Here is a 16,458-nt window from a genome sequence, read left to right on the forward strand (position 1 = left end):
TTTGTGGGAATAGTATCTGAATGGGGAAAAAAGGCAACAGAGGCAATARCAGAGGAAGGATGGGAGGCTGAGAGAGAATGTGGAAAGCAGGTTTTGGAGCTAAAATGGTGATATTTTAGGAGGATTCCCTGGTTTCTTCTACAGCTTCTGTGTAGAGAGGGAAATGAGTCTGACAGATGTGATAGCTATGGATATYCAGCTTGGACATCAGGATCAGTGAGGAACAAGAAGCCCTGCCTCTTGAAAACTCAACTGTAGACACTTGGGACAGGTATGGAGAAAATTTTCTTCCCCATTTGTTCCTCCAAATCATTTACTGCATACTTTGGAGGAATACGAAAGAGAAATTAAAGGTTCTCTCTGCTCTCCCTACTTGCATAATGCAGCTCTTAATTGAAAATGGCATGCTAAAAACTACCAGAATTAACTGGCTCTTTCCTCCATTTTGGTACCATTTTCTCAATAGCAGCAAGGGAGGCGGGTGAGGGTAAAGACTTCATCACAAGTTCACTGGCACATTGAATGAAAAACGGAAAGGTTTAAAAGAACTGGGGAAGTAACACTGCAAACAAACACTCAAGTGTTTGGCTATCAAGATTTTCTGAAGACTTTGGGCTTCATTCCCTGTTGCCCCAGTTCATGTCATGAACTGTCGGTCATGTCATGTCATGTCGGTCATGTCAACATGTCATGTCATGTCATGTCGGTCATTTACACTGAGACAAAACTATTGCAGAATGGCACCATTTTGATTAGTTGTAACATCTTTCATTGTACATTGCTCTTTTAATTTTTTTACAACAAACCAGATAACAGTGTATTTTTAACAGGCATCTCCATYAGGATATTGACTAAGTGGCTCCCAAGTCCTCTGTCACAAGTGACTGAAACAACAAGATAGGTAAAGTAGGTATTGACATTTTCTGCTGCCTTGGTAGCTGACACTACTCCCTACTACTTTTAGAGAAGCRGGTGAAGAGGGAGTAAAACAAAAACAACCGAATGGGGCCACTTCAGTTGCTTCCTGCAGTCAATTGCAGCCATCTGTCAGTCCTAAAAAATTATTGTGGTGCACAAACAGTTCCTTGGTTATGAGATGTTCACAGCTAATCATGTCAGTGGGTTCAGAACAGGATGAGAAAAGGCTGCGGAACATGATAGTCTGGCTGCAAATCCTAATGGCCTAAGAAGTCATTAATTTAGGAGGTCAGGAAGATCATTTTTATGCATGTTATTTTTGTCCTTTTTTTTCCCTAAACGTCCAGGAGTAACCACTGGTGGATAGTATGACTGACTAGCCCTGTGGTGTGAACCACAATGACAGTTCTTGTGTCCTTCAGGAAGGCAAAATAGCCCATGACTAGGTGAAGGTGATTATCAAGGGTCACACAATCATTGTTTTTCCTACAATTCCAGTTCCAGGAGTATCTGATGCATGGGAATTTCAGTTTTTATCTGAAAACATGAATTTTTAACATTAGTATGCATAAAGGAAAGCTTGAAAATATGAACTCACTGTGTTATCCTGGCCTGAAAAAAAATAAAGCCAAATTAAAAATATGCATATTTAATTTCAATAATTGAAGCCAGCCTACCATTCTGACTTAGTATTTCTGAACATTCTGACAACTTGTGATTTTGTTCATGCTTCAGACTTATCAATACAGTAAATATGTTTTGTTAGACAGAACATGATCAGTACAGAAAATCATATAACATATTTCCAGCAACTGGTATCACTTTCTGTCTCAGAACTAAGTAAAGTAAGTGAAGTAAGGGTTTTCAAATTCATTGGGAGTTCATAAAGTCAATGGAAGTCCAGTCTTGGCTCTCTTCACAAAGTGTTATAACCATCCTCATTTCACTGTGTACCTTGAATGCCAACAATCTTACAAGAAGCCAGGAAACACACAGACAGATATTCAGGGCTGGAGCAGGAGCACAGAACCTGTCGCTTAGAAGCTGCAATGGTCTAGTGGAGTCCTGGGCAGGATGAGGGACAGGGAGAGCAACTCAGGCCTCCTTTCTGCAACAGGATCTGTAGCCCGTGTTGGCACCACCACTAATATTAGCTGTCTAATATTCGAATGGGCTGCTAATGATTGATTTTCTAGCCCAGCAGCTTTGTAACGCTACTGGAATAGACGCAAACTCAGCCAGGGGTCAGAAAAAAAATGAAGAGGGGTAACTGTATTTTTTTATTTCCATAATAATGTAATGCTTGTAATGCTTTGGAAGACACCACATTTGAATAAAAAGGGTGGGCATCATTTCAACAAGAAGAAGCTGTGACTCATCTGCTCACTTTTTACAGTCTTTTTTTTTTTAATTTCATGACATTTAATATTGGAGGAAATAAAGATGGAGACAGCACAGATGATCTATTCAAAGGTTTCTGTTCCAGTACTGTCCTCAGTGAAGGGTTGAGACAAACTGCAGCTCTGCAGTCTAGTTATTGTCCAAGACACTCAAACCGATTTGTGATCAGAGGCAATGCCAAATCCRTAAAAAGTTTTGAATCTAATCATCCTGGCTGCTTGGGAAGGGTTTCTTTAATACAAAAGCACAACAGAACAAAAACAGTAAAAGAATGTGTCTTAAAATTTTACATTACTGCTTGCGCTAGGTATTTAAGCAGAAAGTGAGTTAAATTGACAATTCTAAACCCAAAAGCATTATTGAAATTAAAATCCCTCAAATCTTAGAGTAAAAACATCAGAACTCCTACTTTCTGATTCCTACCTGCATTACCGAAATATATTCACTTTCAATTGCACTATTTTATCTCTATTGAGTGAAGTATCTGTTTTAATTTTTTTGTTCATTTACACGTTTTTATTGACTCTTCAGGGATTTTTTTTCTTTGTGATCTTTGAGAGAACAAACGTCTGTGCTTGCAAGTCTAAGTAATTATTTTTATCAAGGAAAGAGGTAAATGGCAGAGCAAAATTTCAATATTCTCTTTCTAAAGGCAGCAAAGAGTGTCACTTATAATTGTGTCTCATCTCTGTAACAGTTTTACAGCAAGATTYGGAATTGTTTTAGCTTCTTCCACATTCTAGAATTTGGTTTGTRGTTGCAGAAAATACCATTATCTGTACTACTCCAGTTCTACACTTAGTACAGGGTATACTGAGAAAGGAGGATTATAAAATGGATGTCTAAAGTCAAATTACAAAAAGTTAGAAAGCTTCTGTTGCCACTTCAGAAAAAAAAAATAGTGATTTTCCTGCCTTGTGGCTAATATCCATGTTTCTTAATTCTAAAAGAAAAACTTGATTTAAGTACCTGCCCATGCTGTTTCCATAATATGACCGGATTGCATATTGTGGATTGCATATTGTCACTTCTAATTTTTAAAACTAAATTTTTACTTTTCAGCTTCTGCTCTTGCATTTATTTAGTATGTGCAAACCAGGGGGTAATCAATGCCTGCAATAAAAATGTGTTCAGGGACACAGAGGTGTGCAAATTTCCCTTGTATCAGACATGGCTTTTCCTTCTTGCAGCTTATCGCAACAGTATAAGACTTGCAAGACCTTGCGCCTGARATTTCATATTTCCAGCACTGTTCACTGATTTTGAGCACATCACCACCTAAGGATCTATATGTAAAGAGCTTAAAGTTGAAGTCAGTGGAAGCTCACCCTTGCTGGTTTTTCAGCTCAATGTGACACTTAGCCACCCAACCTACCAGAGCAGTCTTTTCTCTCAGACATGATCTGTTCACGGACTCTTCACTCAGATGTTCAGTGAAGCCTGCTGAGGTTGGCAGGGGAGGAAGGATCTTTTTCTCTCCAAAAAGGAGAGGAARTATCTCCCTGGCTTAAGGGAAGGTTACTTTCCCCAAAGTCCTTCTGCTTCTTGAACAGGATGGTAAGGGCAGTCTCTATATAGCATGCTTAATTCAACATACAATACCACCATCTCTCCTGCTGGCAAAGGCCAGCAGAGCTGACTTAATTTAGGACACAACAGATGGAGCACAGGCTGCTACGTCCAGCTGCYGACTCTGTGCTCTGGTGGTGCTGTGATCAAAAGGCAAAAGCGAGTCCTCGATTTCAGAATCTATCTATAAAGTGCTCCAAGATGCACGGGTAAAGAGCTCCATAGAAATGTCTWGTGATTCATAATGATGTTATTGTTAATTCGGCTGCCATTGGCCACCACCTGCTTTTATAATTTATCTATACTGCAATCGAAGTCTACTGAGATGCTCTGCTAGTCAGAATTGCTGCGGAGCTGCTCCTCCTTCCACCCATATGTCAAGAGGCCAAAGTGACATGGCACTGGGAAAATATTTAAAAGAAATGAATAAATGAGGCATACATTTAAAAACCTCTGATTGAAAATTGTAGCATTTCTGTGCATCAGTGCTTAAATTACATTTTGTAATGGGGAAGAAAAGAATGCATTTTAAAATGAATTCTCAAAATCTGCTTCATCTCATTGCATTGAATACTTTGGGAGAGGAGAAAGAGGTCATAGAAAGGTAGAGATTCTGTGTGTAAGTTAAGTGTCCTAACTTTTGTTTTACTTTAGTTAAAAACCTGAAAAACAAGTTAAGTATTAATCAAAGTGGAAGTGAATATGAGTTATTTCTATTGATGTCAGTGGCCTTTAGATCAGAGGCAAAGAAAAGACCAGTCTTGCTGGTCTTACTTGACCGATGAGGAGAAACAGCGTATGACAATATGATATGGAAGTAGGGCAGGGATTCTGGTTCTTGATCAACAAAACCACAAATCTGTCTTTAAAGGATTACCAKATTTTCATATCTAACCTGTTTCCCCACTCAAGCACGCACATCTGGACTATGTTACTCCAGAAAAAGTACTGCCTGCACTTATCAGATCCTGGCTGGAAGCTGGTGATGGGAAAGAGCTCAGGAGTGTCACAGGCAGGTCACCACTCAAGTGGGAAGGAGGCTGCCTGGCTCCACAAGAAGACCACTCRGCCCTGGGTAAGGTGAAGAGAATATCTCTGTAAACTGCACTGTTTTGTGGGTTTAGTTAGCTACAGTTCCTCTGTATGTTTAAGCCAGGGTGTAAATCCTGACAGAGATTTGGCATTAGCACAGTTTTTCTTGGGCCAGCGAGCTCCCTCACCCTTTCCCCCTTTACCTCCTATGCATATGTAATCATCTCTCGGAGTAAAAGGTTTTGGAATAGAGATTTATAGAATAGCTGTTCTTGAACAGCCATTTCAGGAAATATCCACATTTAGAGAAGCATCGGGATGTCTTCCTTTGAGGCCCAGCTGTGTGAGGTGCCAATGTCCCTTAACTGCTCAGCATGTCAGAAGGAGGCTCTTCTCATGCATCTGCATTGCTCAGTCTCTGTTTAATGTACCACCAAGACACAGACACAGCCTATAATTCCTGAGAAACTGAAACACCAGAAGCTTCCTGTGGTCCCGTATTAATGCTTCAGAGAGAAAAGCTGCGGGTGAACGTTCACTCATTGCAGCTTCTCATTCTCCAGCATGTGCCTGCATCAGTTACACTTGTCGGCTGGAGATTTCCTGCTATTGAACTTGACCTTGGAAGATACTCTATACTTTGCTTTGCTCGGAATAAAAGGCCTTAAAAGAATACATGGATGCTAATCTCAGCTAAGCTTGTATCTTAGGTATTCATTTGCTAGYAGGCATGATCTTTTTGCTTTAGAAGAAAACTTCCAGACAAAGGATAGCAATAGTGATTACTCTGCRCTGTTATGATTAAACATTGGTTTGGTTCTAGAAGTAGTACTGAAGCAGAAACAAAGCAAGCAGGATACATCAGGAAAGCAAGAGGTGAAGATGATTTTTAGGTTCTTCATTAATCGTTACAACTATTGCTATAGTGGAGCCTGGGAATACCTTAATACGACCACGTGTTTGTGGCAGATGTGGTATCAGCTGAAGGTTATGGAGCACATAGGGAGACACCAGCTTGCTCCTGTGGATTGCAAGGTGCCTTGGAAGCTTTAATTTTTGTCATGCTAAGTGCCTCCCATTTGCCATTCTGGCCTTTCCCTCACTGCTCTGCAACCCCTTTCCAACCCTTTGCCTATGCTGCCGTGGAGGGATTTTTTTCCCTCATGCAGTTCCTGGATGCAGGTCAAATATCAATATCACGGAAAATTAACCGTTCATAGGGCTTGCCCTGTTCACCACTTGTTCATCTGTGGTACCARTGATCACCTTGCAGATCTCCTTTTCTGTTGACCTTTCATCAGTGTAGAGCAAAGACGGAGCGGAAATCCTGCCATTCCCTCTGAGGACAATTCCTTTGGAGGCATAGGAATGCTGGGATTGCTTCCAAGCCATTCATCTTGCCTTTCAAGGCATGGAAGAATAGTAAGGTGAAAAATGATCTTTCTCATCACTGAATTTCCAGGTAATCAATGGTCACTTTTAACAACTGAATGCTTTCAGCTACTGGCCAACTCTGTACTGACAAATGGTGGATTTGGCCGTTTCTAAATGGCTAATCATTGTCAAAACCRGATCTGATTGAAGTAGATGAAACATTACTGATGAAGACAAAAATTGTCATGACGAAGATGAGACTTTTTTGACATCTTCAACCTCTGTCTTGCAGAGTGAAGCAAGACTGCATGTATACTGAAGAGGCTTCATGAGCTGAGTTTATTGCAAGATCAGAATCTTGTTTTTTGAATCATTAAATTATGATGTAGATAATTATGTAATTTGTTTTAGCAGCATCGCAAAGAAGTGAATGGGTAAATGACACAGAAAGCATGTTAAGAAGGATTCYAGAATTACTGCATTTTGTAAATTTTCATTAGGGGCATGGAGTTCACTGAGGTCGCTGTTGACTATGGGATGTTTTCTCATCTACTTACCTGCCTGGTGGAACCTATTCCACTACACCAAATTTAATTATATTTAGAAAACCAGAACTGTCATTACTGGTTTTCCTTTGCTCAATCCAATGATGTRTTCATTCCACCATGAACAAGAATGATACTGTACATTTTGCTAACAAAGCTATTCTGCTCKTGACATTAACATTAGAGAGATTTTCTGCCTCTCTAATGATTTATTCAAGCTACACACAATTAAGTAACCTTAAGGAAGTGGAGTCTGACAAATGATTCCAGTGAGAGTTTTACTATTTTTTGTTATGGTGCAATGTCAATCGAAATGGATGTGAATGTCTCTAGTTCTCTCAACAGGCACTGGGTCATGTTCTTAGACATAACACAAAGTGCCAAGATCTTACATGAACAACCAATTTTTAAACAAGTATTCAGAGTAGATGCCCTGATTTAGAGATGGCTGGCCACTAGTTCAAACAGCCTCAAATCGAGGAAGATACGAAGTTGGAATGTCACACTCTTTCTCACAATACGGGAGACCTCCCCTTACACTCAGTCAGTTCAGATCTCACAGAGAGAAATGCACCCTTTATATCATTTGCGAAAGAAATATTAAAATCATGTATATTTTAAAGCAAGATGCTATCTACCAACTTGGAAGAGTTCCACAAAGTCATAAATAAATAATTAGAAAGAAGGGAAAGGAAACAGTCTCATTTTTACATAGCAAATAGACTGGGAAAGTATCTTGAAGATCAAATCTGGTCTCATGATATCACAGACAGCTATATCATGTGATCCCGTTTATATATTYGCATTTATTCTAATCTAAACCTTATTTCTGGTCTTTGCTTGATCTGCAACACAAAGTGAGACAGTACGGTTAAGGACATAACTCTAATTTCAAGATGTTTTGGGGTGAGGTGAGAAGTGCCATTTTCTTTTATATGAGAGGTGAGTACGCAATACAGGCTCAGTAAAATAGTGCATCCACACCACAAGTGGGATAAGGAGTGGAGATTGTAAAAGGGTTGGTGAGGCAGGAGGAAGAATGTARGGCAAACTAACAACTTGGTAGTGGGATGAGAGGGAATACTGATACTTTACTGGCGTACTGGAATTATGCCCGACAGCAAGACAGAAGTTGTCTAAGTTTCACCAAATAAGATAGGTGACAGACCCTGCAAAGGAAGTGATCATGATTTGCCATTTGTTATAAAATCTGACTTTCAGCTTGGTAATCAAGTACAAAAGATAGCAAGAGATATTTTATTGTAGGATTTTTCAACAGCATCAGCGATTTCAAGTACAGTGTTCATCATCTTGTTTTGGCCAGYGCTCAAGAGATAATAAAACATCTATGGCTGTGTTTTGATGTACAGTCTACATATGGTTAGAGGGTACACACTCAGAACCCATCGACTAGTATTAGATCTGGGAGAAGAGCTCCAGAAGAGATTTTGCTGGGCTAAATCCAATAGTTCTTGAACCAATAAAGTCCCAGTGGAAGTAAACAGGAGCTCTGCGCTCCTGGGAGTTCAAGCTGCTCTGTGTTGTGAAGGAATGGCCTGKCAGGAGCAGGCAACGCTTCGGCAGTGCTGGACTTACTGGCTCGCATAATGAATACATGTTGAATCTAAATCACTACTTACACTCCTTGCATATTTTCTATTCTAAAAGTGACGAAAAAATGAGAAAACCAAAGATTCCAGTGATTTTTTTTCCTCACAGGAGTCATAATAAAATTAATTTTTTAGATTTTCTGTTAAGCATCAGGCATCCGAAGCGGTCAAGAAGCACACACAAACATTCCTATGRTGCTAAGCCCACTTACCAGACACCTGAGCTGAGGGAGAAAGAAGCAAAGCAACATGCACAGGATGATGCAGGGAATATGTGGCCCAGCAAGCACAAAATGTGTATTTTGTGGCTCTTTAACCAGTGTATGGATGCTTCTGTTTGCTAACAGCTAATTCTTTCCTCTCCCAATTATATATATACACAGATATACATCCCAAGAACTTGATACGTTACAAAAAAATGAGTGGAAGACAAGGAATGCCCCACCACAGTTAATAACAGTTGAGAGCTTTAATGTGAACAATAGCATATGTCTGCTCTGCAGATTTTTCATTAAAGTACATAGAACAATTTTGGGGAAAAAAAATTAAAAAGAGATTTGAGGAAGTAATAACCCAGGGGTTAAAAAAATATTGATTAAGAAAAATATTTTTTCATAAAGACAATATTTCTCTTTTGGAAAAAGAAGCTGCTTAGTCTCCAGAAAAAGAAAACAAAGTGTGCTCTGAAGGCTCCTGTTTCATTTGTTGTGAGCTTTGTTGAATAATGAGCAGAACTGTCATTCGTCTTACAACCTTCTCTCACCTTACCCATCACACTGAAAGATTTAAAATTCTTCTGAAAAGAAGAAATTTACCACTTCATTTATAATATTGAAAAAAAAAAAATTAAGCATCAACTTTTAAATACTTTCAGCTCTTTTTTTTTTYTTTTTTTTTTTTTTCCTCCAATTTAACTACCTGCCCTTTGGTGCTTAATATCTTCTTAGAAGATACGACCTGGTAAATTTAGTATGGATTACCAGAGACTGCATTTACTTCTAATGAGACATAGTTTCTCCTGATCTTTTTCATCTATCTTCAGAGAAGAAAGATAAAAAAAAAGAAGCTTGTTTCTGTCAGAGTTCGTTCTTTGGTGTCAAGGAAACATGCTGGGTTTTTTCCTTCTCCATCTTCTAAGTTTTCACCTTGATCTTGTAAAATATTACAAATAATCCAAATGAATATATTGCACTTCTGTTTTGTAAATTCAAACTGAATAGTCAAATAGTAGGAGATAATGATAATGATTACTAGAGAACATATTTTTTCCATCTTTGAGCAATGCATTGGTTCRTATATATCCAGATTTTGGGAGAATGGTGGGTGACTTGTAGAGTAAGGTGGATGCAAATTAAGACAGCTGAATCAGGGGCCTTCTGAGGACTTCAAAGGGCTCTGGATTGAGCCTCAAGTTCGCAGGACTTTTCATCTTGAGATATCAAAATACTTCACTACAATCGGTACATTTCATTACTTCTATTTCATTGATGGGGAAACTGAGGTTTAGAATGGAGTAACGAGTCTCCTCGCAACGTTTAGTTAATCAGTGGCACACCACAAGATAGCATTCAATTCCTGTGAGATAGTTTATTTATTTAATTGTTTATTTATCTTCTACCATCTCAATTAAGTTTTCTCACGATTGCCTTAGGAAATGAGAGTTATTCTTGTTACTCAAGTAATTGACCCCCATTTGACAAACCTTCAAATTAACGTGGCATGTATGCCTTGAAAGAGCAGATTTGTATACTGATCTCTCAGGTCTAGCGCTAGGTATGTTAGAAAACCTTCAAAATCTCAGTGTGCTCTGTCTGCTACCACCAGCTCTCATCATGGCAGTTCACTTGCATGTCTTCCTATCACTCTTTGATCCTCCCCATCTCTTACTAATCCCAGCTACTTCAAGGGATTAGACAGAATTCAAATGAGATCTTGTGTTGATTTAGAAGTCTCTTCTCTCAGACAGAAATTGTATCCTCTCATCTATGCTCAGAAATAAGTAGCATGCTATCATCACCACCACCATATAAATAGATAATTGYAATAAAGAGTAGCGTGCTCATAAAATAAATAACAAGATCGTTGAGTGCTCCAGTCCTGTTTCTTCTATATTGTATCATCTGTCTTATATGTTGGGGACTCCAATGTCTGCACGATGCTAAATAGTTAAAGGGGAAGCCTGGCACTTTGTCATGGAGAAAGGTTCCTAATAGCTGCTGTTTAACACATACCATGGGAAAAAGAAGGGTTGTGAGTGCCCCCACTGGATGAGCAACAGCAGTTWACTAATAAATACTGTTCCCCAGTGGTTCCCAAACAATGAAGTAACCCAAAAGAGCCRTGTTAATTTCTATGCTGTTCTCAAGCAAGAGGACGGAATCAATATTTGCTTAATGGAAAAAGGCAATACTTGAAGCAGGCCCTCAAGGGATGAGGAGCCATCCTGCAGCCGAGGCATAAGGCTGGGAGCGAGGACATAGAGATTTTCCTCTGTGTATTCCTTAAGTGAGTCAGTATTGTTCTTTGCCTCAGTTTCCCCACGTGAAAACTGGAAAGCTCCTCCTCATGGATGCTGAATGAAGCCGACGACAGCAACATTTCACAAGCGCTGTGCATATTTGCTGGCCTGGTGGCCGGCACAGGGGAGAAGAGTGTTGCTGGTGACCTGTCCCTACCCATGCTGGCAGCAATCCCGGCTCTGATAAAACTGAGGCTGCTTCTCGGCATTGTACTAAAAATCTCCTTAAGTGAAGTGGGGAGGTGAGCACCGGCATTCTCCCGCTGCTATGAATGCTTAGCATGCAATGCTTATAGCCCCTCAATACCTGACCCAACAGTTCATAAAAGTGTTATTATCCACAAAATACCTTCTTTGGAGCTAAAGAATGAGAAGAATGGAAACAATTTATTGCAAATTCAAAAGATTGCTTTTGGGGGGCAAGATCATCCTGTTGTTGCCGCGTGGCAGCTGTACTTACCCACAGCCGCTGTGGAGCATAATCATCTCGTTAATGTTTTTGTACCCTAAYCAGACGCCACAGGAACGCGGCGCATTCTTCCAAAAGCTGGGCAGCCTTTTATTTTTTTTCCATATGAAATACTCCTATCTTTTAAAACCTTAGCGAATCACTTCCTTAGCAAGCACCATTGACTTCGGCAGGGCTGTTTACATTGCATTAGTTTTGTTTCCGTGTCAGGGGTGGGTGGGTTGTGCAGCACTTTTTAAATTGGGAACCTTTAGATAACACAAGTTCAACAACCTAACACTTGAATTTGCTTAAATCTGCAGAAATACTACTAGAGTTGGGTATTCTTGCTCCAGCAAAATAGAACTAATTGAGAAAGTATATGACTAGGAAGGTAATCCACTCATGGTGGAGGGAGGTAAGAGGAGATACTTAAATAGTCCATATGTTACCGCCAGCACCACTTTGAGGCACTACCCTGCACCCCAGGGACGTGGATTTTGACTCTGACATTGCTTCATAATAATCAAGGATTGTCCCGCGGTGAACTGTCAGACTTCAGCTATGTAGGCTAGGGTCAAATCCTGGGGGGATATGAGAGGATGGGAAAAGACGGGAAGGAAAACAGAGCTGTGAGAGGAAGAGGGTTGATACAAGCAGGTAAAGATGTCATGAAAGAAAAAACTGTTTTTAAGAGGATTTTTAAAGCTAGGTTATGATTAAAACATCCAAAAACACAACACAGCGAGGACTGCAGTTTCAGTAAACGGAGAGATTGTCTCAAAGGTATAGGAATTTGTGATTAAAAGGCCCAATGGCAATAAATTCATGGTCTGGTCCTCAGTTATGCTTAGCCTGTTTTATTTTTTATTTTTCCTAGTTTCTTGGCAGAGTAAAAAGGGTCTTCAAGAGGGTGCAAATGTAAAGCTGCCAGAATGAAGGCTTTCACAGCAAAATTCAGGCAAAAGGACCTCAGGTCAATAAAAATCAATACTTCTATATAATGATTCAATTATTTCTTCTATATAATGATTCAATGATTTAATAACCAAAACGGCACATTTTCTGGGAATGTAAATGTTTGTTTGAGTGAATGTCACATACAACTGAAGGAGAGGGGAGACCCAGGCTTCTTCTGCTGGCCAGGACTCATTCCGCACTTCACTCAGTCTGGCACCCCAGGACAGAGGTAGTACCAATAAATCAGAAGTATATTAGCACTCATTGGATTGCACAGGCTTGTGCCATATTTAATTTAATGTTTTGAGATAAAAGAAAGTAAACCGAGGTCATTGCCTGTCATCACTGAAACTGGCAGAATCTTTCCCCAAATGAAGATGGTTCAGTTATGCAGCCATAACTGAGAATAAGGGCAACCTTACATCAACTGAACATATCTGGCAAAAAAAAACCCTGTAGTTGCCAGCTGAGCATTTCAAACTTCCTAGCTTCTTACTTGCTGAGTGTTTTAATTCCTGCTCGATTTAGCAGGAAATATGGGATCTTTGGGTGAACCCTTGGCTCCTTTCTGTCAAAAAGCAAAACTCCCATTAAACTCATTGGGAAAAAAATTTTATGTCACATCTGTCAGACTGAGCAGTTATCTGCCAGAAAAAAAAAAAAAAAGGCCTATTATATTTTAATTAATATATTTTGTTATTTCTCCTGTCTCTTCCATTTTTAAAGCTTTTTCTTACCTTTCACTCACTCTCAGTTAAGCATTCCTACAAAATATATACACAAAGATGGCAAAGTTAAAAGTGTAATTCAGTATGTTTTAGTAATATGCTCTACTCCTATAACCAGAATATCATGTATGGAAAATCTACAGCATTCCAGAGGTAGGAACTCTGATAACCTCATCAATCATCTCCTTTACAATAGGTATATTATTTAAGTAAGTGTAAGGCTAAGTATTTTTCCTTGAGGTTAAGTGTATGTCAAGAGGAAGAAGAAGAAAAGCGTTTTTCACTGCAAATACAAAATAGATTTTCCAATGATCTATTTAACATTGACTCCATTAAAAAATTTCAGTAGCAGAGAAGAGCAGAAGAAATGAAGGGAAAAAATATTAGAAATAATACTTGSGAAGAAAATGAATAGGAGAAAGCTGAATGAGGCTTTGGTGATTTGACTCCTAAGAGTCAAAAGTGAGATACAAGGAGCTCCAAGAAAAAAAATCTGTATTGTATCTGTACCTAAATTTTAAACATTATGGTTTCTTACATGCTAATTATGTGAAGAACAATGGGTAAGATTTTTTAAAGCAGAAAATGATGGTCTAAATCTATTCCCACTGAAATCAATGATAAAATTCCTATCACCTTCCTCAGCATCAGGGATTAACAGCTGCTCCTGAAAATATTACATTATAGGGACCTTTGTTGGTGTATGGTTTAGAGGCTTATGAGAAATATGGGAAGTTCAAAAAAAAATAACACTTTTGTTTCAGGCAGAAAAGACTTCCAAAAGTCAGGTGACTTCCAAAAGTCAGGTGAGGGTGACAAAGCACTGGAACAGGCTGCCCAGAGMGGTTGTGGAGTCTCCTTCTTTGGAGATCTTTAAAACCCGCTTGGATGCAGYCCTGTGCCACGTGCTCTAGGTGACCCTGCATGAGCAGGGGGGTTGGACTCGATGACCTCTGAGGTCCCTTCCAACCTTCGRCATTCTATGATTCTATGATTCTATGAAAAGTCTTCAGTAGTTTCACAAAATCTTGTCTAAGTCATCTGAATAAATGTTTCTGCCTCTGACCTTAATAAYTAACAATGGAACAACCCTCATCATGAATGAAATTTAAGACTAAAAGAGGAAAAGTTTATGTTATATTAATTTTGCTCTACTCTATGTGAAACTTCCTGTTTCTTTAAATTAAWATGCAAGTAGACAAATCATATTCAAAGTATGTCTGTATATCACAATAGTACAGGTAGTACAGAAGAAAGCTATTGAATAGGATTTGGAAAAGAGATTTTTTTGTAACATGTGACTTTAGGTAAATCCTTTGGAAGATGCTTTTCCAGCAGGTGGTCTGTTTTGCAAGGAAATGCTCAGCGCACCAAGCAATCAGTAAATTTACCACTACACCACTTTCCGATCACCCATGATCAATATTTGGATCATGGTCCTTTGTGAAAGCCTCGATATATTAGTAAGATTTATGCAGATTTGTAACAACTCAAGAAATATAATGGCCCACTCAATGTTATGCTACAAGAACTCACATGGGGAACAGAAAGATGATAATGCAGGACTTAAAAGTTGCAGAAAGAGGATGCCGTAACAGACATAATGAAGTGGTTGAAAACTAAAGTTAGATAAATTTAAGGTGAGGTAATGAGGAATTATTACCCTCRTCTTGCAATAGTAGATCAAAGCAGCACACCTCAAAACTGGAGATGATAGCAGATCAGTTTGAAGCAGAAAAAAAAAAAAAAAAGGGATAATATCTCTAAGCAGTAGGAAGAGAACTACTACAACTCACTGCCCCGGGGAGACTGTGGAGACAAGACATACCAGCAGGTTGCAAAGAGGCAAGCTCATGGACAGCAGGTTAATTATCAGATACTAAGAGTAGTAGACTCTACTACTCTACTACTCTTAGTCAAGGACGGGCCTTTTAACGTGCCTCGTTCCACAGAGGCAGATGCCAGGGTGAGGCAGGAGCAGCAGAGCTTAGAAGTGGTTGGGCTCGTGTGTTCTCCCTACAGAGCATCTCTTATTGCTAGCTGGGCTAGCTGGATCATCCTTCTGACCCACTAACATGTTCCTTTTACCTTCCTTATTCTTTTGCTAGGACAGTTGCCTAAGAACAATTGCCTTGAAATGACRTATCAAAGATGCAGTGTGTTCTATATAATTGGTAATGTTATGTCAAGGTTAGAACAGTTTCAGAAAGAACTGACACAAAGAAGAATTAATTCAGGTAAACCCCATGGCCCATGCTAGGGAGGAGTTCTGATTAAATCAAAAAGCCATTCTCTTCTGGCTTCGTAAAGCGAAGATCTATGAAAATATCTTCAATTTTCAGCTTCAAACCTGCTCCATCTTTCCCAGGCCCTTAATATTTTTAACTATMAGGTTTTAAGAGGGTTTCCTCCTACCTCTTCCTTTGTATATAGTCTCTGTTTATCTTTAATAAATGGATAATGGTGCAGGCTTTACGTTGTTTACTGTTCTTCACTGTGTGCTCTACCCTGCAGAAGAAGGTGTCTTTAAATAAACATTGCCTGAAAATGGTGAGGGGAGGTGCAGAAAGAGAGCAGGAGCGATGCTGAAAGGGAGTGTGGGTCAGAGGAAGAAAGACAAAACTAAGGAAAATGTTATTCCTCAAAGAACTGAAGATGATTGCAGTATAATWTTGAAAAGCCTTAAAATGCCAAGGAACACAGAACAACTATTTGAAAGAATCTGTAATAATGTTTCTGATATTCTTATTGCTCTCATTCTCATGAAAATGGCTGATAATTTAAGCTTAATTTAAATGTGGTGCAATGATGAGACATAGCAGTAGAGAGTTCTTTTTAGAGTACTTCTATTATAGAGTACTTCTRTTTATCTTTATATGACAATTTACACAGAAGTAAACTTTACAATTAGTGTGATAACACTATGTCTAACAAAAAAAAAAAAAAAAAGGATTTTTTAATAATTGTTAATGACAGTCCTATAAGACTTAGCTCAGTCCTATATGAGCTTAACCCTATGAGCATGATTAGCCCCACTGACTGCCATAAGCACAGGACATTATAAAGTCTGGGGTTTTCTACTTGTGATTCATAACACCTGCCCCAGGAATAGTTCTATTAAAGAAATTACAGCTACTGGGAAGGAAAGCATCCCTGTGTTTGCAAGAGGATTGCTTAATAGTGTTTCAAAACATTAAAGCATATATATTTAATGTCCTGATTTATAACTGAAAGGGTTTTCATATTCATTGTTCAGATACTCCTTTCAWGAGGAAACTTCACAGAAGAAAAGTTAAAAGTCAACTAAGAGGAAAAAAAGTAAACATTTGCAAATAACATAATGCTAACAGGTAGA

The sequence above is a fragment of the Nothoprocta perdicaria genome, unplaced genomic scaffold, assembly GCF_003342845.1.
Source record: "Nothoprocta perdicaria isolate Ctin4 unplaced genomic scaffold, notPer1 scaffold_154, whole genome shotgun sequence".
NCBI classification, from domain to species: Eukaryota; Metazoa; Chordata; class Aves; order Tinamiformes; family Tinamidae; genus Nothoprocta; species Nothoprocta perdicaria.